Source organism: Manihot esculenta, chromosome 4 (genome assembly GCF_001659605.2).
Source record: "Manihot esculenta cultivar AM560-2 chromosome 4, M.esculenta_v8, whole genome shotgun sequence".
NCBI classification, from domain to species: domain Eukaryota; kingdom Viridiplantae; phylum Streptophyta; class Magnoliopsida; order Malpighiales; family Euphorbiaceae; genus Manihot; species Manihot esculenta.
This window is the reverse complement of record NC_035164.2, coordinates 7,703,218-7,718,754: the sequence shown is the minus strand read 5'-3', so window position 1 is coordinate 7,718,754 and position 15,537 is coordinate 7,703,218. Positions and strand designations below refer to the sequence as shown.

General features: G+C 25.3%; 1 pseudogene; it reads left to right on the top strand.

The window, feature by feature from the left end:
• Positions 1–3,615: 3,615 nt before the first annotated feature.
• On the top strand, positions 3,616–7,182 carry LOC110613091 (annotated as a pseudogene).
• Positions 7,183–15,537: the final 8,355 nt, after the last annotated feature.

Sequence of the window (15,537 nt, the reverse complement as noted above, 5' to 3'; positions counted from 1 at the left end):
AAATTTAAAGTGTAATTATATATATTTTTTAAATATAGTGAGTTTTTTTATTATTTCTCTTAAAATTAAAATTATAATATTAAAAAATAATTTATATTATTATTATAAGTTTTTTAGTGTTATCAATAATTTATTGCATTAATTTATTCCAATTAATTTCAAATCAACCCACTTCTTAATTTTTTTTTAAAAAATTATTATAGTAATTTAAAAAAAAGTGTATTATCAACCACATATATAAATTGTGTTTCCTAATTTAAAATATAAAATTGGTTAAAATTATATTTCACATGATCTATTTTTAAAATATAAAATAATAAAATAATTTTTTTTAAGTGAAAATTGAGGATTGAGAGTCAATCCTCTCAGATTTACTCAGATGTACTTACCATCAGACTAATATAAAATAATAAAATAATTATGTACTTACCACTAGACTAAGCTGTGAATGCAAAATAATAACATAATTATAATTATTTTTAATATATTTTCTTAAATAGTAATTTTTTTACTTTCAATCTGTTATTAATTATACTTTTTTTTAAACTATAATAATAATCAGTGTGAATTTCAGAAAAAAAATAATTTAAAACGTGAGTTAATTCGAGGTACTCTAAAAAATAGAATTTTTATGTTATTAACTCTAAAATTTATGTAAAATTTAAACAGAACCAATTTATTTTTTTTTTTATATTGTAACAACCCTATATAAGATTTGTCAAAAAAATATTTAAGTTGAAATTAAAGATTTCAATTATTATAGAGTCATGTGAGTCCTTCCATGTAAAAAAAATGAGGTACTCTTATTTTTAAATATTTACAAATTTAATCTTATAGCAAGTGTATTTACATGAATTTGAAAATTTTGAGATAAATTTTAGTACTATGTATTTTCAGATGTTTAGTATCAGAGTCTAAACTTTTTTGTTACAAACGAGAATATATACTTTCTCTTTTCAATGTCACAAAAATAATTAACTAAACATATTAAGTTTCATTGGTGTAGCATGATGATATCATCTCCATTTAAACATGTAATGTTGATGTACCATGCATTTTATTATAATGTGGCATGCCACATCATCTTCATATGATATCACATCATCTAGGATGATGATGTGGATTTACAAGTAAGTTCCATATAATGATGCTAATTGTCATATGGTTTTTCAATGAAAAAAATTAAAATAAATATCCTCAATTACCTATAAAATAAAGTCCAAACCTTGAAGGTTAAATAAGATATAAACAAACTGGAAGAGTATGATAAAAAAACGATAAACAATCCTTTTAGAAATAATTACTGAAAAAATCTTATACTTTATAGTTTTTACAATTTTACTCTATACTTTAAAATAGTCAATTTATGTATGCATTTTTAAACTTTTATTAATTATACCCAACCATTAAAACTTTCATTAATTATTAATAAAAAATATTATGTAATTGCTAAATTATCACAATATAATATAAAAAATTTACTTAAGGATTACATAATAATTGATGTCATAATAGCTTATATAGAGAATCATGTAAAATGTCACATCATTCATAAAATTGATGTATATAGTATGTCATTCTATCATAAAAATAATATTATTATTTCACATCAACATCACATCATTAAATAGAGATAATGTCATCGTGCCACATTAACAAAATTGAATAACGTTAATTATTTGCGCTCAGATTACTTCAAAAAGAGAAAGTGCAGGTCCTCATTTGCAAGAAAAGAAAGTTTAGACTCTTGATATTAAATGCACGAAAATACATTGTACTAAAGTGTATTTTTTTCAAAAAATAATATGAAATACTTGCATTCTTAATCAGATGATAAATGTATTCCACTCAATTCGAGAGATTTAACGTTTTATTACTTTTAATCATATTATCCTTTTATAATTTTATTAAAAAAGATTAAAAATAAATAAAAATATATTTTTTCTCATTTAAAAAAATAAAAAAATAAATGAAATAAGTTTTGATATAATATAATATTATTTTTTTAATAATAAAATATTATCTTTTGAAATTTTTAGTTTTTAATTAACATAAAAATTAAAAAATATATAAAAATAGTAAATAATTTTTTAAATTTTAAAAATAAAATTTTATTATATAAAAAAGTATTTTTATTATGAAAAAATAATATTATATTAGACAAGTACTTATTTAGCCTTTGAATAAATATACAAGGACTTAATTGATAAAAAAATTTAAATTCATTTTATTTGATCATTAAATAGAAATACATGAATTTCATTGGACTTATATCTTTTTTTTTCATTTAAAGCTGTATTTTAAAAAAATTCACTAGTTATTTTTTTAATTTTAAAAATATATTAAATTTTTTAGGTTTCAAAAGTTTTAATAATTAATCTCTTCATTAATTTTAATCGTTAATATTATTAAAAAAATACAAACTCAATACAGAGAAATTAATTAGTTAATAATTTTCTTATAAAATTAAGAAATTAATTTAGCGGTTAAAATTAACGAAAAAATTATATAGTAGAATTTTAAAAAATCAGAAATATTTTAATATATTTTTTAAAATTGAGGAATGAGTTTTCTTATAATTTAGAAACTAAATAATAAATTTTTTTAAAATAATTATTAATAATAAATTTTTAATTTATTATTCTCTCTTACTTAATTTTAGTTGGGTGAAAATAAAATAAACCAACAAGTCAGATAAATAACCCACAATGTCTATGTTGTACTGATTTTTTTATATAACGTAGAATTAAAACATAAATGTTATTTCAAATCATTTATAATTTTAAAAAGAAAAATTTATTATTTAATTTTTATAATATAAAAAAATAAATATATAATTTCTTGATTTCAAAAAATATATTAATATCTCTATGAATTATTAAAAAATAAATTAATTAACGATTCGTAAATTTTAACAGTTAAATATTTCATTATGTAGCTTCTACATTATAAGAAAAAATTAATTAGATAATCTTTTAATTTTATAAAAATATTTATTAAATAATTATTTCATATGAAAAAATATTTTTAATATTTTTATAATATTTAATTTAACGGTTAAAATTTAATGAAAGAATTAATTAATAAATTTTTTTAAAATTATAAAAATATTTTAATATATTTTTTAAAAATTAAAAAATTAATTATTAAATTTTTTATATTATAAAAATTAAATAGTAATTTTTTATTTTAAAAATTATTTAGTAAAGGTAGAAAACAGTGATAATAATGAGTTTGATGACTTCTTGCAAGTAACGAGAGAGACTATAAATTTGAAACGTCAAAAGCGGACCAGTAATCGCAAGTGATGATTGATGAAGTGCCAATAATAATTTACTAATATCATCGATTATAATCTCAATAAAAATTTGGAAAATAATAAAAGTCTAAATCAATAAAAAAATTATTTATATAATTATTTTATAAAATTCACTTAAATTATATTTAAATTGAAAAAGGAAAAAACACATACACACTAAAACTTTCGAGTCACACCCTAATAATTAACCTTTAATCTTTTCGTAACAAGGAACAATGAAATATTAGGCTTAGCTTGTGATCCTCTTGGAAGAAATACTGAAAGACTAGGAATAGGATCGTCAAAGTCGCAAAGACGGAGACAGCGAAGCAGAAGCCGTAGGCCATGGACTGGCTAAGATGTAGACAGCAGTGATGGTGATAAGCTTATTGATGACTTCTTGCAAGTGTTTGAAATGTCAAAAAGGGACCATTTTGCAAGTGAATGGCACTGTGTCTGTGTGTCTACCAACAATAGATTAATGGCAATAGGCTATAGCCGCCTGATGAATTTTTCATGAAAAATCAACACAGACACTGTCATTCTCTGTCTACCTTGATTCCATGATTGGAGAAATTGTAATCTTTGTTTTCATGCTCATCTCCCAAACTTGCAACGGAAGGGATTCAAGTCACTGTGCAGCTTCATGTGGGAATAATCACAACATCAGTTACCCTTTTCGATTACAAACTGATCCTAAGAATTGCGGACACCATAGATATGAGCTTTCTTGTCAAAACAATTTGACGGTGTTAAATCTTAACGGTGGAAGATACTATGTTCAGTCCATCGATTACGATAACTTCACTATCCGACTAGTGGATGCCGGCGTCCATCCAGACAATTGCTCCTCCATTCCTCGTTTTCCATTTATATACGATCTGTCGAAAAGTTATTCCACTTATATATACCGATGGTCAGAATCAGAAGAATACAAAAGGGCGGATTTATCGCAGCAGATTATGTTCATAAAGTGTCAAAATCCAGTGAAGTCTCCTCCTTACGTGGAAACAGCTCCTTGTCTTAACTCATCTTATGTAAATATAGGAGACATGAAGGCAAACGATTTGATGGAGTTGTGCAGCGTGGAGATGCTTAGTTTGTTTCCATTATTTCCGGCAAAGAAGAACATGTCGTTTCTTGAAATTCACAGGCAACTTGCATTTGGGTTTCAGCTTTCCTGGCACAACATCCACTGTGGACAATGTGATGGTGGTTGCTATCTGGACAGCAGAAAACGGTTACGATGCATGTACCGGTGTAAGTAATGCTTTCATCCATTTTATCATTAATAATTGTTTACTTTCACACACAAATTTATTTGATTAATAAATTACTCTGATAGTCTTTTTCCTTTTCTTAATAATATATTCTTTCTCCGCCATTCTAATTATATCTATAATACAAAAATATAAAATATTTTTCATATTTTATTATGTTTGAAGCTTTAGAAAAATTCAGCACTGGAAAATATCTTTTCTAATAAAGATGACCTTAAAATTTTGAAAATCTAATTAATACTGAAAATTTAAATGCATAGTGTGGAATTTAGGTGCTGCAAATATTATTATTTTGTTACAGGATGACAAAATTTTCTTGTCTTTCCAACTATTTGTAGAATTGTTGTCCTCCAGGTTAAGCAATACTAGACTGAGTCGGCAATAGCTTCTCAATATTTTAACTTTATTCTAATAAAATTAATTTAAAGTGTAAGTAAATTCAATTACAGGCTAATTAAGTCTTTATTTATTTGTTAATAATTTTAATTCAAGTATTTTGTTTATTTTTTTTAGTACAAGAGACCTATATTTATTCGATAGAATATTTCTATCATTTTTTTCCTTTAAACACAAAATAGAAATGAAATCTCATTTCATTTTTTTTCCTCAATAAAAAATTTTGAGAAATGAAATCAATAAAAAATTTCGAGTTTGAGTCTTGCATACAGAAAACTTTTAAATCCAAGTGTTTTATCTTTTTAATGAGCATATTCAGCGTGAATTCAAATTAATTGAATCAATAATATAATTTTCAGATATCATATTGTTTTATATATATATATACGCACAAAATGTTCATGGAAAGAAACTAGAAGAGTTAGTAAGTAGTTATTACTCAATATTGCATTTGAATAAATATTATATTTCTATGATTATATATCTGATGCAATCAATAAGATATATGTATGATACTGATTTGTTTTCCTCTTAATTAATGAAGGGAACGATAACTTCTTGGATATGATCCTATGTAAGATCTCTGTCTCCGATCATATAATATGTAATCATGTTTAAATAATTGTTACTTGATTTAAGGGCAGCAACATTAGTAATTAAATTTCTCTACATTCACTTCATACAGGGTTACTTGGAAACACAGTTATTTGTCTTGGTAAGAACTCCTTCCATTAATCTATGAGGGGACAAAGTTACCTATTTATATGAAGAGACACCATGAAAATCTGCAACATATGAAACTTAGCTAACTTTATCTTACGTTTTTAGAAGCATATCTCTTATATTTCTTAGACAAAATTTTAAACCAATAACTAATTAATTAGTTTCTCTTTGTTGAATATGATCCCATAATTATATCCAGCAATGTGTTTGGTTGCAAGAGCTTTCTGTGGGGCTCCATGTGTGATTGCATTTCTTATTTATAAATGGAGAAGAAGGCATCTATCTGGGTATGAAACAATTGAAGAATTCCTCCAGAGTCACAATAACCTTATGCCAATAAGGTATTCTTATTCAGACATTCGAAAGATCACTAGAGGTTTCAAGGAAAAGTTGGGTGAAGGAGGCTTTGGTTTTGTGCATAAAGGAAAACTTCGTAGTGGTAAATTTGCAGCAATAAAGATGTTGGGTAAATCTAAAGCTAATGGACAAGATTTTATCAATGAGGTTGCTACAATTGGAAGGATCCACCATACCAACATAGTAAAATTAATTGGTTTTTGCGTTGAGGGATCAAAGCATGCTCTTGTATACGAATTTATGTCTAATGGGTCTCTTGATAATTATATTTTTTGTCAAGAAAGACCTATTTCTTTGAATTGGGAAAAGTTATATGAAATATCTCTTGGAGTGGCATGAGGCATTGAGTATCTACATCAAGGTTGCAATATGCAAATCCTTCATTTTGATATCAAGCCTCATAACATTCTTCTTGATGAAAATTTCACTCCAAAAATTTCTGATTTTGGGTTAGCTAAGCTTTATCCAACTAAGGGAAGCATTGCATCTCTTACAGCTGCAAGGGGAACAATTGGATACATGGCACCAGAGTTGTTCTACAAAAATATTGGGCGTGTTTCACATAAAGTAGATGTATACAGTTTTGGAATGTTGTTGTTGGAAATCGCAGGAAAAAGGAAAAACCTAAATGCATTGGCAGAAAATTTGAGTCAAGTTTACTATCCATTCTGGGTTTATGACCAACTCTCAAGTGGAAAGTTAATAATAGAAGACTCATCAGAGGAGGAGAATATATTAGCTAGGAAAATGATTATAACAGGATTATGGTGTATACAGATGCAACCTTCTAATCGTCCTTCAATGAACAAAGTACTAGACATGCTTGAAGGAGATCTCAAAAGCCTAAAATTGCCCCCAAGGCCTGTTCTATATCCTGTAGAATCAATGACTATAGATGAAGGAGAATCATCATCAACGTCAAGTGAAGTAAAATAGATATATAATATTGCTTGGTTGAAAGAGATGGTAAAATGTTCTGAAACTTCTTTTACCTTTATAAGTTGCTCTATAGAGTTAGTGATGACTTGATGATATGTTGTAATAATTCTATATGTTTAACTTGTTGGGTTTAATGTATAATAATGCATAATAATGCATTTGCATTTTGCTTCGGTATTTGTTGAGTTTGATTTTTCTTTGTGGATATTGCTCCTTAACCTGTAATCCAAGTCCTTAATCATGGTAGATCCCTTATAGGTCCTATCAAAATTATTGGTTAATATTTGATCGTTATACCTATAGCGATTATATTTATGTTCTTAGAAATTTTTGTATATAATTATTATATACACAATGGTTAATATTTTACTATATAATTATTTATATTAGTGATATGCGATTTAGATTTAGATTTAATTTGAATAATGTTTTGTTCGTAAGAAGAATATATAGCCACTAAAATTTCAAAGGTGGATAAAATTTCAAAAATCAAAGACATACATATATACACATATATGAATAACTGTTAGAATGCTTACTTATTGCAAATGATAAGAATATAATTTACTGCCATCAATAAGATTATAATCTTCTATATATATTTATTTCATATGTTTTATTTTCTCTAATCACTTATTTAAATTGAATTTTTTAAGTTAAATTAGATTTTCTAAGTTAAATTTTTTATTTTTCGCCACTGATAATATCCGTCGTCGTCAGTAAATAACACAATTTTCTCATATAGTTAAAAATTAATAAAGTGGGAAGCAAAATATAATCGTAAATTAATATTTGTTTAATAATTTTTAAGAAGTGCTAAAATAATGTAAAATTTTACTTATTTTTATTTTAGCTTTTATAGTCTAATTTTATCTAAATAGTACTTCATTATTTGCTTGTCTCATCAATATTTTCTTATGACATTTGAAAATCGTCATTATTTACTAATAATATGATATCGAAATATAAAAATTAAAGTACAAATATCTTGAAATGAAAAATCGATAAAATTAAAGAATTTTTTTTTTCATTTTCCTCCATAATTTAATAGCATTTCTCATAAAATTGCATTTGAAATTTTTAATATATTTTTTCCTCCATAATAATATAAATATGTAAACTATTTAATATGAAATTATGAAACAAATTGATAAATAAATTATTTATAATTTTTAAATTATATATATATTGAAGTTTGTTAATACGCAACATGATGATCTTTAATAGGAGCTGATAAAATTTTTTAATTACAATTGATATAATTTTTTAAGTTGATTAATATGCAAATAGCTCGTGATTTGTTTTTTAAAGAAAAAATTACTATTTAAATTTTAGTATAGAAAAATTAATTTTTTTAATTTTTAAAAATATATTAAAATACACATTTAATATTTTAAAAAATCTACTAATTAATCTTTTTATTAATTTTAATTATTAAGTATTTAAAAAAAATTAAAATACCATCAATACATAGAATTAATAATAGACTTTTTACAAAATTGAGAGACTAAATAATAAATTTTTTTAAATCATAGATACTAAGAATAGTAAAATGTTAGTAACTAAAACTTATAAAATGACTAATTAATAAATTTTTTAAAATTTCATAAATGTTTTAATATAATTTTAAACTGAGAGATTAACCAAATACTAAAATTTTTTAAAAAATATTAATTTGATGTATTTTGGAGGAACAAATAATATAAATTTGAAATAGCAGATATTTTTTTTATATATAATATAATTTTTTAATAAAAATTAATATAACTTTATATAAATGGCATATATTTTTGCACCTTTAAACTTTGTTAAAACAAATTGTATCATTTTGAACTTTAAACATGTTTTAAAACATATTTGAACTATCTAAAAGTGGAATTAATCTTTTGATCCTATTACCAAGTAATGTGAATTTTCTAAAATATTCTTAGATCACTTTGAATCCAGGAGAAGTTTTTTTGAATGTACAGAATTTATAAAGTTTTTATTACAAAATTTTTATATTGTGTATAACTTTTTTATTAGGAGATTGAGGTTCAAATCTGGGTCTACTAATACTGAACCAATTTATATTAGGTTACTATATATAACACTTTTACATTTTAATATACTATGAAGATTTTTTTTTTCCAAATGAAGTTTAGAGATATAAAAATGTATTTAAACATTTTGTATATAATTTAATTTTTAAGGGCTGATTATATAAGTTTTTTTTATAGCATTTGATATAATACAAATTTGAATATGAAAATTTCATAATTCTAAAATTATGCATAAAAAATTAAGATAAACACATATCGTAATATAGAGTTCCAAAGCATCCAATAAATTGAATGATCAAAGCGTATTACCTTATCGTTGTTTTGGACATAAGTAGCAATGCCTAATAAGAAGGCTTAACTAGCAACGACATAGTTAAAATTTATAATTTAGTCTTCACTAAATCTGATATTCAAGGTGATGTTAGCACATATTTGGTACTCTACTAACTCTAATTCCCAAAGTGAGCAATCCTACTAGAATTGTAGATTTTTTATTTATAGTGTAGTGTGATGTACAAAATATTGATAAAGGTTTTGGCTAACAGACATAAAAGAATTTTTCCTTGTGTTATAGATGAGAATTAAAATAATTTTGCTCTAGGTAGAAACATTACCAATAATATTATTATTACTAAAGAAATCATGCACGCATTTTGAAAAAGGTAAAACAAGTCTTTCTATTCTTGATGATGATTTTTTCTCTTATTTTCTTAAATGGGTCCCAAAACACGTGATCTTGAAATTGGGGTCTACAAAATAGAGAAAAAAAGATTAGGAGTCTACTGGGAATCCTCGGTGAAAACTCTCAAGTCAGATCTGAAAATTCAGAGTCAAAATTTTCATAGTAGAAGATGCAAGGAAGAGAAGGGAAAAGAAAAGACGAACAGAGAAGAAGAAGAGAGGAGGAGCCTTTTTCAAGGTCTTTGCTAAAAGAAAGAGGTGCCTCTCTCTTATCTTATCAAGTACTCTTTTTGGAGAAGTGCAAGAATACTCTATAACATATTCTTAGGCAGGGTCCATTTCTTAATTAAAATAATTTTATAATCTTTATATGTTATTAGATGCCTCCACTCTCTAATTCAATCAGTTGAATTAGACGATTAAATATAGATCGGACTAAGGAAGTAGACTCTATACTTATAAAAAGTGAGAATTCCAGTGAATTATTTTGCCCTTATTTTTGAAGGTCTTACTTTTAGATTTCTTAAATTTAAAGGGTTTATCTTGGAAGTCTTTCTTTTGAAAGACCTCATCTTAGGAGGTCTTATCTTAGGAAGGTTTTACCTTTGCGGTCTTCCATTTAGAAGACCTTACCTTAGGAGGTCTTATCTTGAGAGGTCTTACATTTGGAAGTTCTTATTTTTAGTGGTCTTCCCTTCAAAAGGTCTTACTTTTGGAGGTCTTACATTGGTGGTCTTTCATTTAGAAGGCCTTTCTTAGGAGGCCTTACCTTGGGAGCTGACCTCAGTGGTCTTTCCTTCCTATATGACATTAGTAGTCCGCCCTTCCAATCTGACCTTAGTGGTGTACCCTTGCAACATACACTTAGCTTTCTACCCTTCCGACTTGACTTGCCCTTCTAGCCTGCCTTTTGGACCTAACCTTAATGTTCTGCCCTTTCGAGTTAGTGGTCTACCATTCTAGACTTCCAAGTTAATGCTTTACCATTTTGGTCTGACCTTAGTGGTCTGCCATTTATAGTTAGTGGTTTTCCCTTTCTAAGACATTCTTTAGGGCATTTCTTCTTGAGACCTTCAACTTTGAGGTCTTCTATTCTTTTTCTTTTCCCTTTTTAGGATTAATTACACTTTAGTCCCTAAGTTATCCTATAATTAACGAATCAATCCCTATATTTTTAAAATCGAGTACTTAAATTCCTTTATTATTATTTTGTCTAAATGCACAGTCCCTTCATCCATTTCTCCATTAGTTCAAAGGTAAATGGTTGGTCAAATCTTTGAACATTATTTTTTGTTCCCACAATACTCTTATTACACCATAAAATGCATTTTTTCTTCCCATAGTTACCCTAAATCCATCTCTCACCTCTCTCTTTTTCCCTTGTTATCTCCTCTCTCTGCATAATTATTCTTCTAGTCTTGTGATGCTCACCTACTACCAACAATGGAAGCTTAATTTTTTAATCACAAACTCTCACTTTTAGAAAAGGAAGTGAAGCGACTTTTCCTCCTTGATGCCAAAAATTTTAATCACAATCTCTTCATCTCTATAACTCTCCATGCGCAACTTGTCCTCCTTCACCCATCAAATTTCACAAATTATCAATCTTACCCTTCCATGGAGTCTATAGAAACATCTTTGCTGGACCAATCAATGAAATCCTCACTCTTTTAATTTGCCAATGGTAAGTTGTTGCATAAAGGATTGTGGATTGTGAATTGGCTTCCTTAATGTGTGGGCATGGCAGGGAAGCAGTTTGGATGTTCATTTTCTTTATTTTTTTTTGCTCAGTTATTGGTCTCTATCATTGGATGGTGATTGCAATCTTGCTTAAATCTCTCATATTTTTCCCATAATTGTGGTTCTCAAATCGCTCTCGGAGTAGATAGTAGAGGGCTGTTGTGAGATTTGATGATGTAGTGGCTATGTGAGTTTGTGTGGTTGCAAGAGGTTAACATAGTTTATGCAGGTGAAAATAAAGAATTATTTAGGTGGATGTGAGTTTAGATTTTAATCACTATTACTGATATTGTTGGTTTTAGAATGATGAAGTGATCATTGCTGATGGTAACAGAATAAGGAAGAAGAAAATAAAATAGTATTTTCGTCATTTCATATTCAATTAATAGAGAGTTGACAAAATTATGGACGGAAGGACTTTAAGGTTGATAAATTGAAAACTCAGGGATTTAAGTGTTCGGTTTTAAAAATATAGGGACTGATCAATTAATTATACTAAAATTCAAAAACTTAAGTGTAATTTATCCTTTTCTTTTTTTTTTAATTTGAGCCATTACATTAGACTCTTTTAGACCCTAGACCTTCTATTTCATTTTTGTAAGACTTAATGGTCTTCCCTATAATATTGAGCTCTTCCATTATGCTCTTTTAGACCTGTTAGTTTTATGTTTTATTGAGCCATATGATGATGATACTCCCTAATTCAAGCATGAATTTTTATGTAATGACTTGAAGTAGTTAGTCTTATTTCTTTTTTTTTTTTTTTTGTTGTTTTTGGATGGTCTTTAGCTTTGAGGTTGTCCACAAGCTACACAATGCAGATTTATGCCCATAGGTCATCTTGCACTGTAGTTTTTTTTTTTGTACTGGAGACTTGTTGAGTATTAACTAGACGAGGTAGATTTATTATGCCTATAGGCTATCTTGCATCGTAGTTTTCTGCACAAATCTTAGCTCTATTGTCGAGCACTAACTAAATGATATAGATTTATATCCGCAGATTATCTTGCATCATAGTGTTTTTGTATTGAGCCTTGTTGAGCACTAACTAGGCTATACGTTTACGCCTGTGGACTATCTTGCATCATAGTTTTTTCTATGCGAGACCTTAGTCTTGTTATCAAGCACTGACTAGATAATGTAGATTTATGCCTAGAGATTATCTTGCATCGTTTCTTTTTTTTTTTTTTTTTTGTGCATAGTCTTATTGAGCGCTAATTATACAATATAGATTTATGCTCATAGACTATCTTACATATAGTTTTTCCTGCACGGAGCCTTGTTGAATGGTAATTAGATGATATAAATTTATACCCATAGGCTATCTTGCATCATAGTTTTCTCTATGTATAGCCTTAATCTTGTTCCTTCTTTGATAAGTATATTTTTATACCTCTTACTTTTAAATTCATTTGCACAATAAAATTTGTATAAAATATATGTGAAAATAACATATATTGTAAATTTAATAATATTTATCAATAAATAACTTATTATTTGAATGTTTATTATTGTATTTCAAAAGAATCCAATCATTGAATCTAACTAATAATACTTAATAATAGATTTCTCACAAATAATTTTTTTTCAAAGTTTTTCGATGTAATAAATATCTGATCCCTTTTTCAAGGATCACTTATGTTAATTTAATAATTAAAACATCCAGACTAAAGTATTAGAATGCATGTCCAGAAATATATTTACCCACAAACATTGAATTCTGTTCTAATCGAAATATAGAATTTGTAATTTTGAGCAAGGCTGAATATTAATTAAACATACTATTTGAAATAATAAAGTAACTCTAGAATAAATTTTAGGCTCTTATAATTGACCGTTTATGGAAGAGAAAATGAAACTTGAATTGAAATTTTAAATTTCATATATATAATTGTTAATTTTAGAAACTAACCTCTAAAATTAATTTAAGAAATTTTTTAGAAACTTATTGCATCAATGAGTTCTAGCTAGGAAAATTCTTTAAAGAGACGCTACAAACAAATTGAAATTAGTTCCAAATAGATTTTCTAGTAACTCATGGTGGCATGTTGATATTAAAGTTAAATAAATAAGTGGATAAAACTTAATTATGAGTTTTACAACATTGATTTTTTAATACTTTAATATTAGAGTTATATAATTTTTATTTATTTATTTAAATACTTAATTTTTATAAACGATTATAATTATATAATCGGCATATTTAGCAATTTATAAATATTAAAGTTTACTATATTAAATATTATTTAAAAGCGTTAAATCATTTTTATTTTTAAAATTTTCAATTTTAAATATAGAAAATGTATATACAACACAAATAAAATTTTCAGCATAGATGAAACTATATTTTATTAAATTAATATATTAAAAAATGTAATCATAAAAATTTAAATTTCTTGATTTAAAGCATAAATTATATGTTTTAAAATTATAAATTTTATTTTCACATTGAAATAAAATTTTATTTTAATTGTAAAATAAAATTTTAATTAAGTGAAGTTAAATACAAGTAGAATTAAGAAAACTCTTAAATTAATTTAAATAATAAAAAATAACATAATTTTAAACCCAATTCCACTTATTATAGACTTGTTCGACCAAGCTGAATTTCTCACAATAATAGTATTTAATCATTGAATTTTTATTTTTTAACTTTATCAAATTGAAAAAAATATATATATAATATGGGGAGATTTTCAATTACAGTCTTATACAGTAGAGATTAAATTATTGAATTTTAAAAATAAATGGAGATATGTATTAACTTTGATATATCTCATGAAGATAAAAGTAATTTTTTTAAATAATTAAAATAAATACTAAGACGTTAATAATCTAAATTAAATTTCTCAAACTAAAGTACATGGAAATGTAAATTTTTTGGAACTTTACAATACCCTTTTGCAATTTCTAATTGAATGGTATATGCTTCAATTTTATTAGAAATAAAATTAATTTTGCAACAATTATTTATAATGATATTAATTTTACTCAAAGGATGAAGGAACAATGTCTCTTTACAATTTAAATTATTTATTTAATTTAATTTAATATTTTTCTTAAAGCAACTTATTCAAATGATACATTCGATTCTATCTTTAATTGATTTCTTAGATAATAATTATATATCTACTTTCTTCAATGCTTTATTAAAGCCTTAGCTTCAATTATTGTGCATTTGCTTTACTTTAAGAACCCATTAAGGTAAAGCTCTCACTAAAGTAAACCTAAAATATTTTAGGTTGAATTCCTCTAATTCCCTATATAATAACTGCTGGAAAGCTATTGTTAGTGTTAAATAACAGGGATAATGAATTATTAAAATTAAAATAAAGATAATAAAAAAAATAATAATTTTATTATTATGAGTTGTTTTTTCTCACTTTAAAATGTAAAAAAATATATGAAATTTGAAGTTTAAATTTTTATTTATTTATTTATTTTGAAATATTCACTTCTATGAAATAATACTTTCTATTATATAGCAAATCAGTTGCTCTTAACTTTAAATGATAATAATAACATGATATAAAGAATTAGATCCTTATCTGCCTATATCTTTTATAGTGAAAAGAAAGGGTAAGCCCTAAATAATTTATAAATTATTGATACCTGCTGAATTGCACTAACAAATTTTTTAATCTAACTTTTACTTTGTTCAGCACTGAATGTAGAATGATTTCCCATGGCATCTTCTAAGTTAACAATCAAGATTTTATTTTAATTATTTATTCACCATTATTGTTAGGGACACATAACCCTTGTCTTTTATGATGAACTTTTTTTTTTTAATACATAATTCCCTTATTGGAGAATAAATAATTGAGCACATAACCCCTTTGTCCTTTTTAATTAGTTTTATTTATACATCATTTGCAATAAATAATTATCGATATAAATTTTGTGTTACTAATTAGCCCTATGTCACTATTCAATTGCAATAACAAAGAAATTTATAAAGATTTTTATGATGATAACATAATTACTTACAATTATTGCTCATAAATTACTAAATCAAAAACAAGTATTGAATACATCATTATTTAGATAAATGCATTATTTAGCTCTCATATTATGAATT